This window comes from Mobula hypostoma, chromosome 2, assembly GCF_963921235.1.
Source record: "Mobula hypostoma chromosome 2, sMobHyp1.1, whole genome shotgun sequence".
In the NCBI taxonomy this organism is placed as follows: domain Eukaryota; kingdom Metazoa; phylum Chordata; class Chondrichthyes; order Myliobatiformes; family Myliobatidae; genus Mobula; species Mobula hypostoma.
The window spans coordinates 78,065,299-78,084,914 of NC_086098.1; positions in this window are offsets into that span (position 1 = coordinate 78,065,299).

Below are 19,616 nucleotides of genomic sequence, written 5' to 3' on the forward strand. Positions count from 1 at the left end.
GGTTATGGGCTGAGTGCAGGTTGGTGGGACTAGGTGAGAGTAAGAGTTCGGCACGGACTAGAAGGGCCGAGATGGCCTGTTTCCATGCTGTAATTGTTATATGGTTATATGGTTATGTTTGTATAAAAATGTTCATTTTTACTTCCTGGGGTTTGCTATGTGTCAGGATTACTCACTGACCCTGTGGTACCCCTCAAGTCAAGGAATACTGGGGAGGCTGGTGCCCGTGATGGAGCCGGCTGAGTCTACAACCTTCTTGTGATTCTGTACATTGCAGCCTCCATACAAATTTTTTCAGGTGCACTGTGGAGAGCATTCTGACTGCTGAATTCAGACCAGTCAGAATTCTCCACCACACATCTGTAGAAATTTGTAAAAGTCTTTGATGACATACCAAATTTCCTCAACTCCACTGAAGTACAGGAGTGATTGATAAGTTTGTGGCCTAAGGTAGAAGGAGTCAATTTTAGAAAACCTAGTACATTTATTTTTCAACATAGTCCCCTCCTACATTTACACACTGAGTCCAGCGGTCGTGGAGCACAGGGATCTTGGACTTCCAGAAAGTATTCACAGCAGGGGTGATTGATAGGTTTATGGCCTAAGATCGAAGGAGATAAGTTATACAGCTTTTGTTACATGCACATGCAGTTCAACTCTTTGAGTGATTATGCAGGAAGTTTGAGGTTAATAACTCATCAGTTAGTAACTCATCAGGGGTAATTGATAAGTTTGTGGCCTAAGGTAGAAGGAGATGAGTTATTAACTTCAAACTTTCTGCATAATCACTCAAAGAGTTGACCTGCATGTGCATGTAACAGGATTTGTATAACTCATCTCCTTCGACTTTAGGCCACGAACCTATCAATCACCCATGCTGTGGACACTGTCTGGAGGTCCAAGATCCGTATGCTGCATGGCCGCTGGACTAAGTGTGTAAATGTAGGAGGGGACTATGTTGAAAAATAAATGTGCTAGGTTTTCTAAAATTGACTCACTCCTTCTACCTTAGGCCACGAACTTATCAATCACCCCTCGTAGAGTCATTGGTGTGCTTTCATCATGGTTGTACCAATGTGCTGGGTCTAAGATAGATACTCTGCGATGCTGATTTGCAGGATCCGGAATAGCTTAAGGAGAGAGGTTTTGATCCAATGATCAGAATCGGAGTCAAGCATCATTGACTTCAATAATGTGAAAGTTGTTACTTTCTGGCAGCAGAACATGGCAAGACACAAACATGGCTATAAATTACAAAATACTCTTAGTGGCCACTTTATTAGGTACATGCATACATCTGCTCATTAATACAATTATCTAATCAGCCAGTCATATGACAGCAGCACAGTGCATAAAAGCATGCAGTCATAGCCAAGAGGTTCAGTTACATGAGAAAGTCTGCAGATGCTGGAAGTTCAAAGCAAAACACACAAAATGCTGGAGGAACTCAGCAGGTCAGGCAGCGTCTATGGAAATGATTAGACAGTCAATGTTTCAGGCCAAGACCCTTCTTAAAGAGGTTTAGTCATTGTTTACATCAAACATCGGTATGTGGAGGAAATGTGATCTAAGTGACTTAGGCTATGAAATGATTATGGGTGCCAGACAGGAGTGGCTTGAATATCTCAGAAAATGCTGATCTCCTGGGATTTTGACACAAATACAGTCTCACGAGTTTACAGAGAATGGTACAAGGAACAAAAAACATCCAGTGAGCAGCAGTTCTGTGTGTGAAAATGCCTTGACAATGAGAAAGATCAGTGGAAAATGGCCAGACTAGTCCAAACTGACGCAAAGGTGACAGTAACTCAAATAACCATGGGTTACAACAGTTGTGTGCAGAAGAGCACAACTCATCGAACCTTGAAGTATATGGGCTGCAGTAGCAGATGACAATGAAGCTAATAAATTGGTGTAAATAAATAGTGCAGAGAGTAATGTTCATGGGCTCATGGTCCATTCAGAGATTTGGTGGTAGAAGAGAAGAAACTGTTCCTAAAATGTCAAGTATGTGCCCTCAGGTTCCTATATACTGATAGTAGTAATGAGAAGAGGGCATGCCCTGGCTGGTAAAGGTCCTTAAGGATGGATACTGCTTTCATGACACACCCGCTCTCTTGACATTATTCTCTGTGGTGGGAAGGGTTGTGTCCATGATGGAACTGGTAGGGTCTACAAACTTCTGTAGCCTCTTGTGATCATATATATTGATGCAACCAGTCAGAATGTTTTCTATCATATCGTAGAAATTTGCTAGAATGTTTGGTTACATTCCAAATCTCCTCAAGCTTCTAATGTGGTAGATCAACGATGTGCCTTTTTTGTTAAAGCATCAATATTTTGGGCTCAGATTTTCAGATATGATGACTGCTAGGAACTTCAAGTGACTTGGAGTTCCAAGACTTTGACTCAGTGACAGGTGAAGAAAGCTTGAATTATGAAAATATGAGATTATCTGAAGACATAGAAAAATATTTGTAAAAACAACTAATGGGTACATCTACTAGAATATCTTCTTTCTGTCTCCCCCACTGGAAAGCAACTATTTTTTAAATTGTTTTCAAAATTAGGCAATTTTAAAGAGTTAGGTAGATGCTGTGATTTCTTGTCCTGGGTGTATCTCATTGAAACCTACCAAATATTGAAAGGTCAAGAGAGAGCGGATGCAAAGAGGACATTCTCTATAGTGGAGGTGTCCAGAGCCAGAGAGCACAGCTTCAGAATAGAGAGACATCCACTTAGAACAGAGGAGGAGGAGGAATTTCCTTAGTCAGAGGGTAGTGAATCTGTGAAATTCATTACCACAGATGGCTGTGGAGGTTAAGTCATTAGGTAGATTTACAGTAGAAGTTGATAGATTTCAGAATAGTCAGGGCATCAAAGGTTAAGGGGAGAAGTCAGGAGAACGGGTTTGAGAGGGATAATAAATTAGCTATGATGGAAAGGCAGGACAGACTCAATGGGCCAAATGGCCTAATTCTACTCATTTCTCTTATGGTATTATGTCTTATGGAGTCTGTTAGTAATCCAAATAGCTCCCTGCATTTTATTAGATTAGCACAAACTTAGCAACGTGGCAATTGTGTTTAAATTATGGATGTCCAATTGTGGAGAAATATAATCAAAGTAAATTTACACATGACAAGATTTAACGTTATGCTGTGTACACCTTTCAGAAAATGGCATTAATTTATGTCATATCAATGTCAAAACCCCCATTCTAAGAGTATCAGTAAAACATTGTCATTCCACAGTGTCAGCTGGAATTGAAAATTTATTTTATGATAAATTTCATATTCAACATGGGTTGCCCTTAACACTAATCACATTACACTCGGCCTGTAGCCCACTGTTGCCCCCTTGAGGCAATCATTATGGAATTTGTAAAATGAAAATCCCAGATTTGCCCCAGAAGGGTGGCAGGAACAGAATCAAGTTTATTATCACTGACATGAGTCATGAAATTTATTGTTTTGCAGCAACACTATAATTGCAATATATACTAGTAAAGTCAATTATAAATTACAGTGAGAAGTATATATAAAAAGAAAATTAAATATGTAGTGCAAAAAAAGGACTCAAGCAAAATAGTGAGGTGGTGTTCATGGGTTCATTGTCCATTCAGAAATCTGATGGTTGAGGGGAAGAAGCTGTTCCTGAAACCATGAGTGTGTGACTTCAGGCTATGTTCCTTAATGATGGAAGTCACTTTTTTGAGGCATTACCTTTTGATATGTCCTCAATGCTGGGGAGGCTAGTGCCCATGATGGAGTTGACTGAGTTCACAAATTTCTGCAACTTTTTCTGATCCTGTGCCTCCATACCAGACAGTGATGCAAACAGTTAGAAATGACCCAGAAGTCTGTCAGAACCAGTCTCATTTTTATTATGACAGACGTATATCGTGAATTTTTTTTTTGTGGCAACAGTACCTTGCAAGACAATAAAAAGTACTGTAGTTTACAGTAAGAAATTTAAAAATAAATAAATAAATATAACATGTGAAAAAAGATCAACATAATGAGTGGGTGTTTTTAGAGATTGACTTTATTTGTAACGTGTACATTGAAAGCTACATTTATATGTTCATGGGTTCATGGACCATTCAGAAATCAGATGGTGGAAGAGAAGAAGCTGTCCTTGAAATTGGATCCGGTACCTCCTTCCTGGCAGTAGTATTGAGTAGGGAACATGTCCTAGATGGTGAGGGTCCTTAATGATGGATGCCTTCTTGAGTCATAGCCTTTTAGAGATGTCATCAGCAGTGGGAGGCTCATGTCCATTATGGGGCTGGCTGAGTCTCTGTAACTTCTACCAAGCCTGTGTACTGGAGCCTCCATACCAGCTGGCCATGCAAACAGTCCAAATGCTCTCAATGGTATATCCCTGTACAAATTTGCAAGTGTCTTTAGTGATATACCAAATCTCCTCAAACTCCTAATGAAATATAACTGAGGAGATTTGATATGTCACCAAAGAGTCTTACAAATTGCTACAAACATTCTGACTAGTTGTCATTCTGGTCATAAACACAAGAGAATCTGTAGATTCTGGAAATCCTGAGCATCGCACACTAAATGCTGGGGAAACTCAGCAGCTCAAGTACCATCTATGGAAATGAATAAACAGTTGGCGTTACAGGCTAAGACACTACACCAGCACTGGAAAGGGAGGGGAAGATGCTAGAATAAAAAAGTGGGGAGGAGGGGAAAGAGGACAAGCTAGAAGGTGACAGGTGAAGCCAGGTAGATGGGAAAGGTAAAAGGCTGGAGATGAAATAATCTGACAGTAGAGTAGAGTCGGTCATGGGATAAAGGGAAGAAGGAAGGGCACCACAGGGAGGTGAGAAGCAGGTGAGGAGAAAAGGTAAGAGGCAGGAGTGGTGAATAAAAGGAGAAGGAAGGAGAAGGCAAAAAGAAAATAAAGTACTGGAAGGAGAAACCGGTATTCATGCCATCACATTGGAGGCTACCTTGACGTATATGAAGTGTTGCTGCTCCACCCTGAAAGCAGTGGCATTTTGATGAAAGAGCAGGCCATAGACTGACTTGACAGATTGGGAATGGGGGATAGAAGTTAAAATGATTAGCAACCAGCAAATCCTGCTTTTGGCAGTTGGAATGGAGGTGCTTGACAAAGCGGTCCTCCAATTTACATTGGGTCTCACCAGTATAGAGGAGATGACATTGGGAGCACCGGACACAATAGAGAATACCAACAGATGTTGTCTCACCCGGAAGAACTGTTTGGGGCGCTGAATGGAGATGAAGAAGGGAGTGAATGGTCAGGTGTAGCATTTCTCCCACTTGCAGGACTATGAGCCAGGAGAAAGATTAGTGGGGAGAGTTAATGGACAAGGGAATCAGAAAGGAAGTTATTCCTATGGAAAAGCGGAGAATTGTGGGGGGGATGTTTGGTGCTTGGATCCAATTTGAAGATGTCAGACGTTGAAAAAAATTATGTGTTGGATGCAGAGGCTCATGGGATAGTAGATGAGGACAAGGAGAACTCTATCACTGTTAAGGCAGTGGGACTATGGGGTGAGTGTGGATGTCTGGGAAATAGAGATGCAGGTGAAGGCAACATCAATGGTGCAGGAAGAGAAATACCATTCTTTGAAGAAGAAGGAAGGGAAAGCCTCATTCTGGAAACAAATATGGCAGAGGTGAAGGAGCTGAGAAAAGGAAATAGCATTTTTACAGGAGACAGGGTGAGAAGAGGTATAGTCAAGACAGCCATGGAAATAAGTAAATTTATAAAATATATAAAACAGCAAAAGGTGTTGTTTTGCTGTTGTCCTCTTGGTTTGTTTTATTACTGTTGTTCTGTTGAACTTCGTGGGCATGATATGTAGGCACTAGAATGTGTGGCGAGACTTGCAGGCTGCCCCCAGCCCATTCTTGGGTTGTGTTGCTTGTTATTACAAACAACGAATATCTCTATATATTTCCATGTACATGTGTTAAATAAATCTGAATCTCAATCTCTCTTCCTTTAACAGCAATACCCTCACAGCAAAAATTACTTGGCCAACATTATTCTTATTTTCAGACTAGGATGCAGTCTGATATGATTTGACCAGATGCACTCTTCTTTGCAGCTGAATACTTCAACGCCTGAAGTTACTTGTGATGGACACTGTCAGCTATACATCAACTTTCCTGTCACTCAAGCTCTGTGTCAGAGCCGTTGGCTTTGCTACAGCTAACTAGCCATGTGTAGGATTAACCCTGACATCAGGCACTGTTGAGATCTTGCCGCATTTTGAAAACCACCTTCATCGATGTGTTTTTAAATGCTTGCTCAAAGATTAACTCCTGTGCGCTCAGTAATTTAGATTGAATTTGCTCATGTGTTAAATCAGAATATGAATTTTTCCCCATAGAACTTGGTTCAGGAAGGTGCCAAGATTACCATGCTGAGACAGTCAGAGTATCATTCCTGGTTTCACCTGACCTGGTTTCTGATATTAAGATTGTGACTTTCAATATCTGACAAAGGTTGTGGTTTGAGTAGACTCAGTAACCTCCCACTCAACTAATCTATTGCACCATCTTCCAGAATCAGATCACACAAAGCAGCAGGCAGACCTAAGACTACCTCTGTTGGTAAGGTAGCAAATATATCTGAGTCTATCTCTGCTAGTTAAATTGCAAGTATACCCATATCTACTTGAGGGCCAGATCAGTGGCGTTGAGGTCTTGTGACCCAGGAATGTAGAAATGGTCCAGGTATTACCTCCAGAAAACCATCTCACATACAAAGTTGCAATTCCAGACCAAACTTAAAACCAGCAGGATGCTCGACAGCTGTGGCAGGACTTGAATGCTATCACCTCCTACAAAGCAACACCAAGCAAAATATGTGACAACCAAGTTTCATTCTCATGCTCCCAGCATGAACAACTCCACTCACCACAACACTGAACTGACCATTGAACACAACCTATGAACTCTCTTTCAAATTCTCTACAACTCATATTCTCAGTATTATTTATTTACTTTATTATTATTATTATTATTTGTTTTATTTTGTATTTGCACAGTTTGTCGTCTTTTGCACATTGGTTGTTTGTCAGTCTTTGGGTATAGTTTTTTGTTAATTCTGTTGTATTCCTTTATTCTACTGTGAATGTCTGCACAAAATGAATCTCAGGGTAGTATATGGTGTCTTAATAATAAATTTACTTTAAACTTCAAACTTTGAACTTTGATCTATGTCTGTCAGCAAATTAGCAAGTATACCCAAATCCAAGTCTATTAGTAATGTTTCAAGCATACCTATGCACAGAGTCATAGTCATAAAGAACTACAGCACAGAAACAAGTCCTTCGGCCCTTCTAGACCTTGCCAAACTGTTATTCTGCCTTTGCACTCAAGTGCAAAGAATATTAAGAAAGTGTATGGTTTATTGGCCATCATTAGTTGGGAAATTGAGTTCAAGAGCCGTGAAGTAATGTTATAAAACTGTGGTTAGACCACACTTGGAGTATTGTATTGAGTTCTAGTTACCTCATTATGTTGTTGTTGTTGTTGTTCGTCCTTCGTAGTCGAAGATGACCATGGCTTCAAAGTCAAATGGGAGATTGGTGGCTGTGGGTCCGGAGGTGACTGATGAGGCCAATCCGGGCCCTGAAGGCTCGCCCACATATGGGACACAAGTGGGTGGGTGCTGCCGTGGCAGTGGATGCTGCTCGGGCCTTGCGCACAGCACGCTTTCATTGTGCCTCGATGATGCGCCTGACTTCAGCTGCACGGGCTCCTGTGGTGATCTTGCTGCGCCAAGCTGGACGGTCGAGGGCAAACATCTCCCAGGTGTTGATGTCGACACCCAGGCCTTTGAGGGATGCTTTGAGGCAGTCTTTGTAACGTTTCTTCTGCCCCCCGACTGAGCGCTTGCCCTGACACAGTGCTCCGTACAGCAGCTGCTTAGACAATCGGCTGTCTGGCATTCTGACCACATGTCCAGCCCACCTGGCTTGGGCTTTCAGCAGGAGGGTGTAGATGCTGCAGAGCCCAGCTCGTTCCAGGATTTCCGTGTCGGGGACTTTGTCCTGCCACCTGATGTGGAGGAGTCTGCGGAGACAGCTCAGGTGAAAGTGGTTGAGCTGTTTGGCGTGTCTGCTGTAGACAGTCCAGGTCTCGCTGGCGTAAAGGAGGGTGGTAAGGACCACTGCACAGTAGACCTTCAGCTTGGTGGTAAGGCTGAGTCCTCTCCACTCCCAGACATTCTCACGGAGTCTCCAAAAGGTGACGCTGGCTTTGGCAATCCCGTTGTTGACCTCAGCGTCTATGTTCACTGCGCGAGAGAGTATGCTGCCCAGGTAGGTGAAGTTGTCGGCTGCCTGGAGGTTCTGGCCCTTCACCGTGATGCGCGGCTTCTGGTATGGCTTTCCTGGGGCAGGCTGGTACATAACTTCGGTCTTTTTGGTGCTGATAGTGAGTCCAAAGTTGTCGCAGGCTTGTGAGAAGCAGTCCATTTCACACTGCATCTCCTGCTCTGTGCTGGCGTTGAGTGCGCAGTCATCAGCAAACAAGAAGGCTCTGATGACAGTCTCTTGCACCTTCGTAACTGCCTGCAGGCGCCTAAGGTTGAACAACCTGCCGTCAGTCCTGTACCTGACATGGATTCCTTCTTCGTAGTTACGGAAGGCATCTGTCAGCATGGCAGAGAATACCATACTGAACAGAGTCGGGGCAAGAACGCAGCCTTGTTTGACGCCATTTGTCACTGGGAAGGCCTCCGACTCGTCGCCATCATCCAGAACTTTCACCATCATACCATCGTGGAACTGCCGGACGATTGTGATGAACTTGCTGGGGCAGCCAAACTTCTCCATGATCTTCTACAAGCCTTCTCTGCTGACCGTATCGAAAGCCTTGGTTAGATCAACAAAGGTCACGAAGAGGTCGCTGTGTTGCTCCTGGCATTTTTCCTGGAGTTGGCGCGCAGCAAAAATCATGTCCGCGGTCCCACGTTCAACACGGAAGCCGCACTGGCTTTCTGGGAGCAGACTTTGCTCAAGATGTTGGAGAAGGCGGTTGAGCAGGACCCGGGCCAGAATCTTCCCCGCAATGGACAAGAGGGAGGTGCCTTGGTGGCTGTCGCAAGACTGGCGGTTGCCTTTCCTCTTGTAGATGTGGACTATGCTGGCATCTTTCAGCTGTTGCGGGACCTGTCCCTTTTTCCACATGGACTGGAAGAGAACAGTCAGCTTTTGCATCATGACAGGGCCTCCTGCTTTGTATACCTCAGCAGGGATTGCATCGGGTCCTGGCGCTTTGCCACAGGAGATTTGCTTCACTGCCTTCCTGACTTCATCTACTGTAGGGAGGGTGTCAAGGCTCTTGTTGATCTCTACCTGGGGCAGGCGGGCAATGGCCTCGTCGTTGATGTCGGCAGGGCGGTTAAGGACGTTGTTAAAGTGCTCAGCCCACCGATCCAGAATCTGCTTCTTCTCTGTCAGCAGCTGCGTCTCATCTGCGTTGAGGAGGGGTGAGGAGCCAGAGGACTGGGGTCCATATACAGCCTTAAGCGCTTTATGTCGTGGCTGTCTGCATAGCCCTGGATTTCATCGGCCTTCTTGCTGAACCAGCTGTCCTGCATCTCGCGAAGTTTTTTCTGCACCTTTCTTCTTGCGTTGGTAAAGGCATCTTTCTTGGCTAGCGACGTGGGGTCGTTCTGATGCGCTCTGTAATGTTGATGTTTCTCCGTTAGTAGTGCCTGTATTTCTTCATCATTCTCATCGAACCAGTCTTGGTTTCTTCGGGTTGCTGGTCCGAGATGTTCGAGGGCGGTAGTGTAGACAGCGTCTCTGAAAGCCATCCACTGTTCCTCAACGCTGGTCCCGTCTTCCTGTGGTGTGTCTGGCAGTCTGCCTTCAAGGTCATCAACGAATCCTTCTGCAGCCCTGCTGCTTTTCAGCTTGGAGACATTCAACCTCTTTGCAGTCTTCTGCCCTTGGGGTCTTCTCATGGGCAGAATGCGAAGCCTGAACTTGGACACAATGAGGCGGTGCTCGGTCCAGCAGTCGGCACCACACATGGCTCTCGTCACTCTGACATCCATCCTGTCCCTCTTCCTGGTGATGATGTAGTCAATCAGATGCCAGTGCTTCGAACGTGGGTGCATCCATGACGTCTTCTTACGGGCGGGTAAGCGGAACAGGGTGTTGGTGATGACAAGGTCGTGTGTGGCACACGTCTTGAGGAGCAGAAGGCCATTGCTGTTACCTCATTATAAGAAGGATGGAGAAGCTTTAGTGACGGTGCAAAGGAGATTTACTAGGATGCTGCGTAGATAAGAGAGCATGACATGAGGAATTTAGGGTTTTTCTCTTTGCAACAAAGGAGGGTGAGAGGTGATTTGATAGAGGTGTTAAAGATGATGAGGGGCATAGATAGAGTGACAGACAGAGGCTTTTTCCCAGGGTGGAAATGGCAAATATGACAGTACAATTTTAAGATACTTGGAGGAAAGTATAGACAAGATGTAAGAGGTAGGTTTTTTATGTACAGAGTAGTCAAGGTAGTAATAGAAGCAGATACATAAGGGACACTTAAGAGACTTTTAAATATGTACATGGATGATAGAAAAAAGGAACACTATCTGAAAGGGAAGGGTTAGATTGATCAGACAAGCTGAGGCTCTGTGGGGAAGAATCACTGTCCAGAGTCCTTCTGCTGTTGCACATGGAAGTTCAAAGTTCAAAGTAAATTTATTACCTAAGTAGGTATATATTACCATATACTACCTTGAGAGATTAATTTTCTTGCATGCATTCACATGAAAAAAGAACACAATAGAAATTACAAAAATTTACTATAACGTTGTGTACAATTTCTATGGAAGGCAGATTTGTAACTTAAAACAAATTGTAAATCCAGCAGCTATTATCTGTGACTCTCCTCTCCACCAGAAATGTTCAGAGGTTTGACACACCATGGAAATGCAAATTGTTCTCTGAAAATGGATCTCTTCCCCTATTCAATGATGACAGCTAGGAACCCTTGATTATGATGTATTATATCTAATATCACTCTAAACAAAATATTGCAGTCTGACCAAGTTTGCAAACAAACCAATTTCAAAGTTCAAAATAAACTTATTATCAAAATTCATATATTTGTATATGTCACCATATACTTCCTAGAGATTCATTTTCTTGCAAGCATTTGCAATAGATTCAAAGAAATACTGTACATTAGAATCAGTGAGAAATACACAGACTGACAAACAACCAATGTGCAAAAGAAGACAAACTGTACAAATACAAAAATAAACAAACAAACAAACAATAAATAAATAAATAACACTGAGAATGTGATTTGTAGAGTCCTTGAAAGTAAGTTCACAAATTCTATTCAGTGATTAGTTCAGTATTGTGCTGAGTGACGTTATCCACACTGGGTCAGGAGCCTGATGGTTAAGGGGTGATAACTATTTCTGAACCTGGTGATGTTGGTCCTAAGACTGCTATACGTTTTTCCGGATGTCAGCAATGAGAAGAGAGTATGAACTGGATGGTGAGGCTCCTTGATGAACGATGCTGCTTACCCGTGGCTGCGCTCTTTGTCGAAGTGCTCAATGGTGAGAAGGGATTTTCCTGTGATGAACTGTATCCACCACTTTTTGTAGGCTTTTCCATTCTTGAGTATATCACATCTAGATGCATCTAGTCAGGACACTCCTCAGGAAGCTCCTTAAGAACTAAGCAATATCATGATTGCTTTGTCTTGAAGCAGGTTCAAAACACATGCTGGCTTCTTAATGCTCTTTCTTTCTTATATAAATAACAATCAATCTAAACAAATACATAACAATGTTAGAATATAAATGTATTTTCCATTGATATTGAATGTAGTGTAAGAACTATATCTGGAATTATGCATTTGCTCCACTTAGTCCCTTATGGTCGACCTTGATGACTTACTTTTCACAACATCATTACAGGATGTCAAAATTATGAAGCTTTCAGATGATGACCTGTTAGGTTTCATGCTTTGCGGTAAATGGACTTCAGAAAAGTAACTGTTCAGTATTGACATCAATCAAAACAGGATAGCCTTGCTGGAAAAAAATTGCAATTTCCTCTTCACAGTCATCACTGTGCCCTCAGATGCTATTCAGTCCTTTCAGTATCCAGGAGGCTTCAATGAGAACCCCTCATCCAACTAAATTTCAGAGAGTATAGGTGCAGGGGCATCAAACGCTTCTCCTATATTTAGCCTTTTATTCCCAGAATCATTTTACTTTACTTTATTACTTTGTTGTTGCCCAACAATTGATACTAAAGCATACAATCATCATGGCGATATTTGATTCTGCAATTTGCACTCCCGGAGTACAAATCGATAGTAAATATAATAAAAATTTAAATTATACATCATAAATAGAAAATAGAAAAGGGAAAGTAAGGTAGTGCAAGAAAAATGAGAGGCAGGTCCAGATATTTGGAGGGTACAGCCCAGATCCGGGTCAGGATCCGTTCAGCAGTCTTATCACAGTTGGAAAGAAGCTGTTCCCAAATCTAGCCGTACGAGCCTTCAAGCTCCTGAACCTTCTCCCGGAGGGAAGAGGGACGAAAAGTGTGTTGGCTGGGTGGGTTATGTCCTTGATTATCCTGGCAGCACTGCTCCAACAGCGTGCGGTGTAAAGTGAGTCCAAGGACGGAAGATCGGTTTATGTGATGTGCTGGGCTGTGTTCATGATCTTCTGCAGCTTCTTCCAGTCTTGGACAGGACAACTTCCATACCAGGTTGTGATGCACCCTAGAAGAATGCTTTCTATGGTGCATCTGTAAAAATCAGTGAGGGTTTTAGGGGACAGGCCAAATTTCTTTAGCTTTCTCAGGAAGTAAAGGCACTGGTGGGCCTTCTTGGCAATGGACTCTGCTTAGTTGGACCAAGTCAGGTCATTTGTGATATTGACCCTGAGGAACTTAAAGCTTCTGACCCGACCTGTTCCACCTGCGTAGATGGGTTCATGTGGTCCGTTACTCCTTCTGAAGTCAACAACCAATTCCTTAATCTTGCTGACGTTGAGGGATAGGTTATTGTCTTTGCACCATGCCACCAGGTTCTTAATTTCCTCTCTGTACTCAAACTTATCATTACCCGAGATATGGCCTGGGCCCTGTCTGTGAGGAAGTTGAAGATCCAGCTGCAGATCTGAGTGCTAAGGCCCAGGTTTCGGAGCTTAGGAATCAGTTTATTTGGAATGATAGTATTAAAGGTAGAGCTGTAGTCAATGAAAAGGAGCCTTACATATGCGTCCTTATTCTCCAAGCGTTCGAAGGAGGAATGCAGGGCCAGAGATGTGGCATCTGCCGTTGACCTGTTGCTCTGGTAAGTGAATTGCAAGGCGTCGAGGATGACTGGTAGGCTGTGGTTGATGTGTGCTCGAAGTAATTGATGTCAGAGTCACAGGTGAATAGTCCTTCATGAATCTCCTCTGTACCCGCTCAAATGCCAGCACATCTGTCTTACCATACCTACAATTGCTCACAATATTCCATATTCCAGAAACAACAACTGGGCACTCAGACCTGATGGCATGAACATCGATTTCTCACACTTCTGGTAATTTCTCCCCTTCCCTGTTCTGTCTTCTTCCATTTCTCATTCTGGTTATCCTCTCATTCCTTCTCTTCTCCTCCCACTGATATTCTTTCTTCCTCCCCTTCTCACATGGTCCACTGTCCTCTCCTATCAGATTCCTTCTTATTCAACCTTTATCTTTTCCACCTATCACCTTCCAGTTTCTTAGATCATTCCCCCACCCCCCACCTTTTTATTCCGGCTTCCTTTTAGTCAGGGTGAAGAAGTCTTTTGGAATGCTGGCCTTCATCAGTCAGGGCACTGAGTTTAGAAATTGGAGTCTTATGTTGCAGTTGTACAGTTTGTTATGAGGTCGCATTTAGGAGATGGTTTTCAATTTTGAATACCCATCCATAGGAGAAATGCCATTTGAGCTAGAAAGAGTGCAAAGAATATTTATAAGGATATTATCGGGTTTCAAGGGACTGAGCTATGGGGAGACATTGAGCAGGTTGGAACTATTCTCATTGGAGCAGAGGAGAATTCAAGATTTTTTTAGCGTGTCACACCAGACAGTCAGCCATTTTTGTCTGGCATGTGGTGTCAGGATTGGTCTCCTTTCGGATTAACCGGGTCATGATATGAACGTTCCTGATTTGACCCTTTATTTTTTATGAGACCGAGTGGCTAGCTCGACGCTCAAGCTGGCACAGATGGAAAGCGTGCTTGGGGGGGTGGCTCGACTTGGATTTGAACTCGGGAGCCTTCGCTCCAGAGCCCAGCGCTGATGCCATTGCGCCACCAGCCGGCCCAATTTAAGATTCAAGATTCAAGATTGCTTAATGTCATTTCCAGTACAGAAGTCTAAAGGACAATGAAATAGTTGTTACTCCTGATCCAATGCAGCACAAAAAAAAAACAGTAAGATAAAGGACACAATAATTTAAAAAAACACAATTAATATAAATGCATGTAACCGGGTGACCATCAAATCTTATTCAGTATCGTTAAAAGTGTACTTAGGCATCTATCCGGGTAATACTAAAATAGTTGTCTGTGCCTTCAAGGGGAGACGGTGATGTCATTACACATGCGCAGGATAGTGTGGAGATTCTGCTGAAGCAGCTGGTGGGGCTTTGGACTTGTGTTCCTCCCAGAGATGCTGGGCCTGGTGAGGAAAGGTGAGCATTAATTGACGATATCCACGTGAATTCATTTATTCTTGCTGGCGAATCGAGACTATCGGTAATTTGACATGTTTTACATGTGACACACATAAAATTTGCAGGTGAACGCAGCAGGCCAGGCAGCATCTGTGGGAAGAGGTGCAGTCGACGTTTCAGGCCGAGACCCTTCCTTCAGTTAGTCCTGACGAAGGGTTTCGGCCTGAAACGTCAACTACACTTCTTCCTACAGATGCTGCCTGGCCTGCTGCGTTCACTAGCAACTTTTATGTGTGTTGCTTGAATTTCCAGCATCTGCAGAATTCCTGTTGTTTTTGTTTTACATGTGGATGCTTTAGATTTTCTTGAGTGAATGATCACGTGGCTTATGCAAAGTTCCTCACCAGCCAAGTAGGTCAGTCTTCCTGTAATGCAACTACCAGGCAATATCTTGTAAAAGTTGTGCCAAAGTGTACCTTTTGTCTAACTTTATCGTACATGACTAATTGTGCATGTAACAGCGTACCGTGAATGTTTAGTCTCTATTTGGAAGTTAAGCACGTGTGTACATCTTAGATGAGATGTATTCGTTTACATTTTCAGTGTTATGTAGAAGGGGGATTCTAATGTTGTCTGTATTGTGTTCCTTCAGAATTGCCACTACCATATTAGTTTGATGCGGTTTGCTTTATGTATTTTTATGCTGCATACGCAATTCTGTCCAAAGGTGTGGATCGAAAGTTAAACTGAGATTGTAACAGCAAGACCAGCTTGTAATACTTTTTCGGGTTATAATTCCTTTATCTTTTTTCAATGTTTAAGTGCCAGAAGAGGGGCTCAAAACAAAATGAATGAATTTACAAGCAGATTCAACCGTCACCCAGTTACATGCATAAGATAGCTTATCTGCAAAGATTGATTATATGTACATAAAGTGATGCTAGGAATAGGAGGGTCTATACATAAAATGACTGACAAGAAATAATAAAATAGTGATGGTGGGCAATGTTCCCTCTAATTTTTAGTAGTCAGCGTGCGCAAAAATCTTATGTTGTGCAAATTTTTTTCCTGTGACTAAAGCATGTGCGCACTGAATGCACACATGGGACAGTTTATGAAGGCTTACAAAATATTTGACATTAAACTGCACAGAATAACAGCAAAATAACATATATATTTAAGTCACTCAGTTATTTTTCTTCTCTCTCCTGTCTTTGGCATTTACCCATTCTTTGTAAACTCTATCTAGACTAATAGAACTTCCATCCAATTGATAGCCTTTGATTCTCATTAACATTTCCAATGACATTCATCTAAACGGTTTCTCAGCTTGCTTTTGAATTGATTCATTAGGCTAAAACCTTGTTCACAGTCCGTACTAGACGCAAGAAAGGTTCCCCCAACGTCCATCAACTGTGCAAGGTTGCAAAACTGTTCATTTTGAAGTACAAATGCCACCATTTGAGCAAAGTTTGAAATCAGTTTGGATTTAATTTTTTCTTGCACGGAAAATTTGAAATCATTAAACTGTCTAACCATTACAGTATTTTCAGCTAGAAAATCATGATATTTTAGGCATAAGGCATTAACTTGTTCATCGCCAAATGTGAAGTCACAATCTGCAATTGCGGAGAAATCAAAAGTTGTGTACATACATCTATTGATGCTTCTGGACATATCTTCAGTGATGTTCCTGGAATCATTGGGTGTTTCGGGTCTTTCAACATCATACAACCTCCTCCAGGTGACCCAGCCGGGGCTGATCAGACCCCAGCTTGTGTCCAGATGGCTAGCTACTTGTGATTCCATGGATCCCCTCTTTTGAGCCACAGCCATCTTGAGGCCCTCTCTGCCGCATCGGTGGTACTGCGGATGACTCTCCTCTTCCTGTCTCCCTCGATGCCCAAATTGCTGAAGGCTCTAACTAAAGAACGGGCTATGAATCCCCTACAACCAACCTCCACTGGGAGACACCTCGCTCTGCATCCAGCCTGCTGACAGTTGCTGACCAGTCCTGCGTACTTGGAGAGCTTCGTTTCAAAGGCCTCTTCCAAGCTATCTTCCCATGGGACTGTCAGCTCCAGCAGCATCACTTGCTTAGTAGACTCAGACACTAGGACAATGTCTGGTTGCAGGGTGGTGGCTGCGATATGGTTGGGGAACTTTAGCTGCCGTTCGAGGTCCACCAACAGCTGCCAGTCCCTTGCAGAGGTCAGGATGCCTGCAGATGTTCTTTTGGCAGGTATTGGCTGCTCCCCAGCTCTGACAAAGGCAATGATCTGCTTGGAGGGTCGGGACCGCTTCGCCCACTCAACTCCTGCGCTGATGGCTTCAGCGTTGATCTTCAGTATCTGATCATGCCTCCATCGGTACTGTCCCTCATCAAGTGCCCTTGCACAGCCGCTGAGGATGTGCTCCAGGGTTCCTCACTTGGAGAACAGTGGGCACGCAGATGACTCTGCCTTGCCCATGTGTGCAGGTTTGATGGACTTGGAAGCACATCGTACACTGCCTGGATGAGAAATTGGCTGTGGTGTGGTTCGGCTTTCCAAAGATCAGCCCAGGTCACTTTCCTCTCAACTGCATTCTCTCATCTTGTCCAAGCTCCCTGTTGCTTCATTCCCACCGCTGTGCAGGTTCTCGTCTCCTCCACTACTGCTCTCACCTTCTGCTGAACTAGACGACCCCTTTCCTTCCCTCTGGTGTCCATTTGAGGAGTTGGAAAGGATCCTCGCCCAGCTCAGCCTCGCGTGACCACTTCCACCAGCCTCCTGTGACGCAGCCTTGCCTCTGCTTCCTGAACAGCTTCCTGTGCCTCCACTTCCTGCCAGTCCTCACTTGGATCCCTGCTCTAGCCACCTTCAGATCACTTGAGTCCCTATACTGTAGCACTTCTCTGGCTCTTGTTACCTTGAATTCTTCCTCCAAGGATTTGAAGGGTAGTTGCAGTTTTTTGTGGTGTCCATGGAGTGCGATGCTGCTCAAGCTCTTTGGCAGCCCCAGCCATCTCCTGAGGTGGTTACTAACACTCCTCTCTAAGGTTTCGACTGTCGAGATCGGAACTGCATAGACGAGGAGGGGCCACAGGATTCTGGGAAGAATGCCATGCTGATAAACCCAGGCTTTAAACTTCCCAGGTAGGTCAGACTAGTCCACAAATTTCAGCCAGCCATCCAACTCGGTGCAGGTCACCTGGATGGATGTCGTGCCCCTTAAAGAGCTGTCAAAAGCCTTGCCTAAGCTCTTGACTGGCTTTTCTGTGAAAGTTGGGATGGCTGTGCCTGCGATGCTGAACTGGAACTTATTTTCTACCTTCCCTTTCCTCAGCACCATAGCTCTTGATTTGGCTGGTTTGAAGCGCATCCGGGCCCACTCCACCAGCTTTTGGAGCCCTTGCAGGATCCATCGGCAGCCTGGGATTAATTCTGTGGTGATTGTGAGGTCACCCATGAATGCCCTGACAGGTGGTTGCCGCTGAGTGGAATTCACTCTGGTTCAGCAGACTTAGTGAGCATGTTCATGGCTAGGGAGAACAGTCTCACTGAGATAATGCACCCTGTGATGATGCCGACCTCCACCTTGCGCCAGGTTGATGTAATTGCTCCTGAAGAGACCCTCATCCTGAAATTACTGTAATAATCAGCGATAAGGTCTCTGGTTCTGCTGGGGACGTGATATTTGGTCAGTGCGAGCTGCACCAGCTCATGTGGAATGGAGACATATGCATTTGCCACGTCGAGCCACAATACTGACAGGTTGCCCTTGTTCTCTCTGGCCTCCCTGATGAACTGTGTCACCACACTGGTGTGCTGCAGACAGCCCAGCATCCCTGAAATGCCACCCTTCTGGACTGATGTATCAATATAGGTGTTCTTTGCTAAGTAGGTGCACAGCCGGTTAGAAACAGCACTTCGCCTCGACACACAGCAGGGAGATGATGCGAAACTGATCTATCTGGGTGGAATTTTCCTCCTTCGGGATCCACACCCTTTGAGCCACTCACCACTGTTCTGGGATCTTCCCCCTTCTCCAGAAGATTCTCAGGATCTTCCACAGACGCAGCAGGAGTTTGGGGCAGTTCTTGTACACTTTGTATGAGGTGTTGCTTGGTCCTGGAGCTGAGCTTGCCCTTGCTTTGCGGACGACCTCTCTGACTTCCATTAGTTGCAGCTCTGTCATGTCGAACTACATATCCCGGTAGCCACCCACTTCAACTCTGCTTCCCATTTCCATTCAGGTATGTCCATACATGGCCTCCTCTACTGCCATGATGAGGCTAAACTCAGGTTGGAGGAGCAACACCTCATATACCGTCTAGGTTGTCTCCAGCCCCTTGGTATGAACATAGAGTTCTCCAGCTTCCGGTAATTCCCTCCCCCTCCCTTCCTCTATCCCTATGTCACTCTGCCCCCTCCCCCAGCTGCCTCATGGTTCTTCTACTACCCATTCTTTTCAGGGCTATGACGTCAATGCTTCCCCTCCCCCATCCCTTTATCTTTCAAATTACTGGTCTTTCAACTGAAGCTACAAGCATTCTTCAAATCCTTCCCCATCTTTCATTCTTCAGTCCTGATGAAAGGTTCCGGCCCGAGATGTTGACTCATCGTTTCTAACTGATGCTGCCCGACCTGCTGAGTTCATCTAGCGTACTGAAAATGGCTCTACTAGGATGTTGCACTCTCCCAACTCCTGCTCTCTTTCAGGATCATTGTATATCTTCTTCAGATGTTGTTCTATGTCTTCCAGCGAACAGGCCAGTTTCCCACTGCGCTTCTTCCCCAGCAACTCCTTGGTGAAATTGAAGAGGTTGGCGATAAAGGCAGCACATTTTCGGGCCCCATTCGTGACGCCGCCTCCGATGCCACACTGCCCAGCGGAGGACCCTGATCTTCTTTCGTGGTATGCACATCAGCTG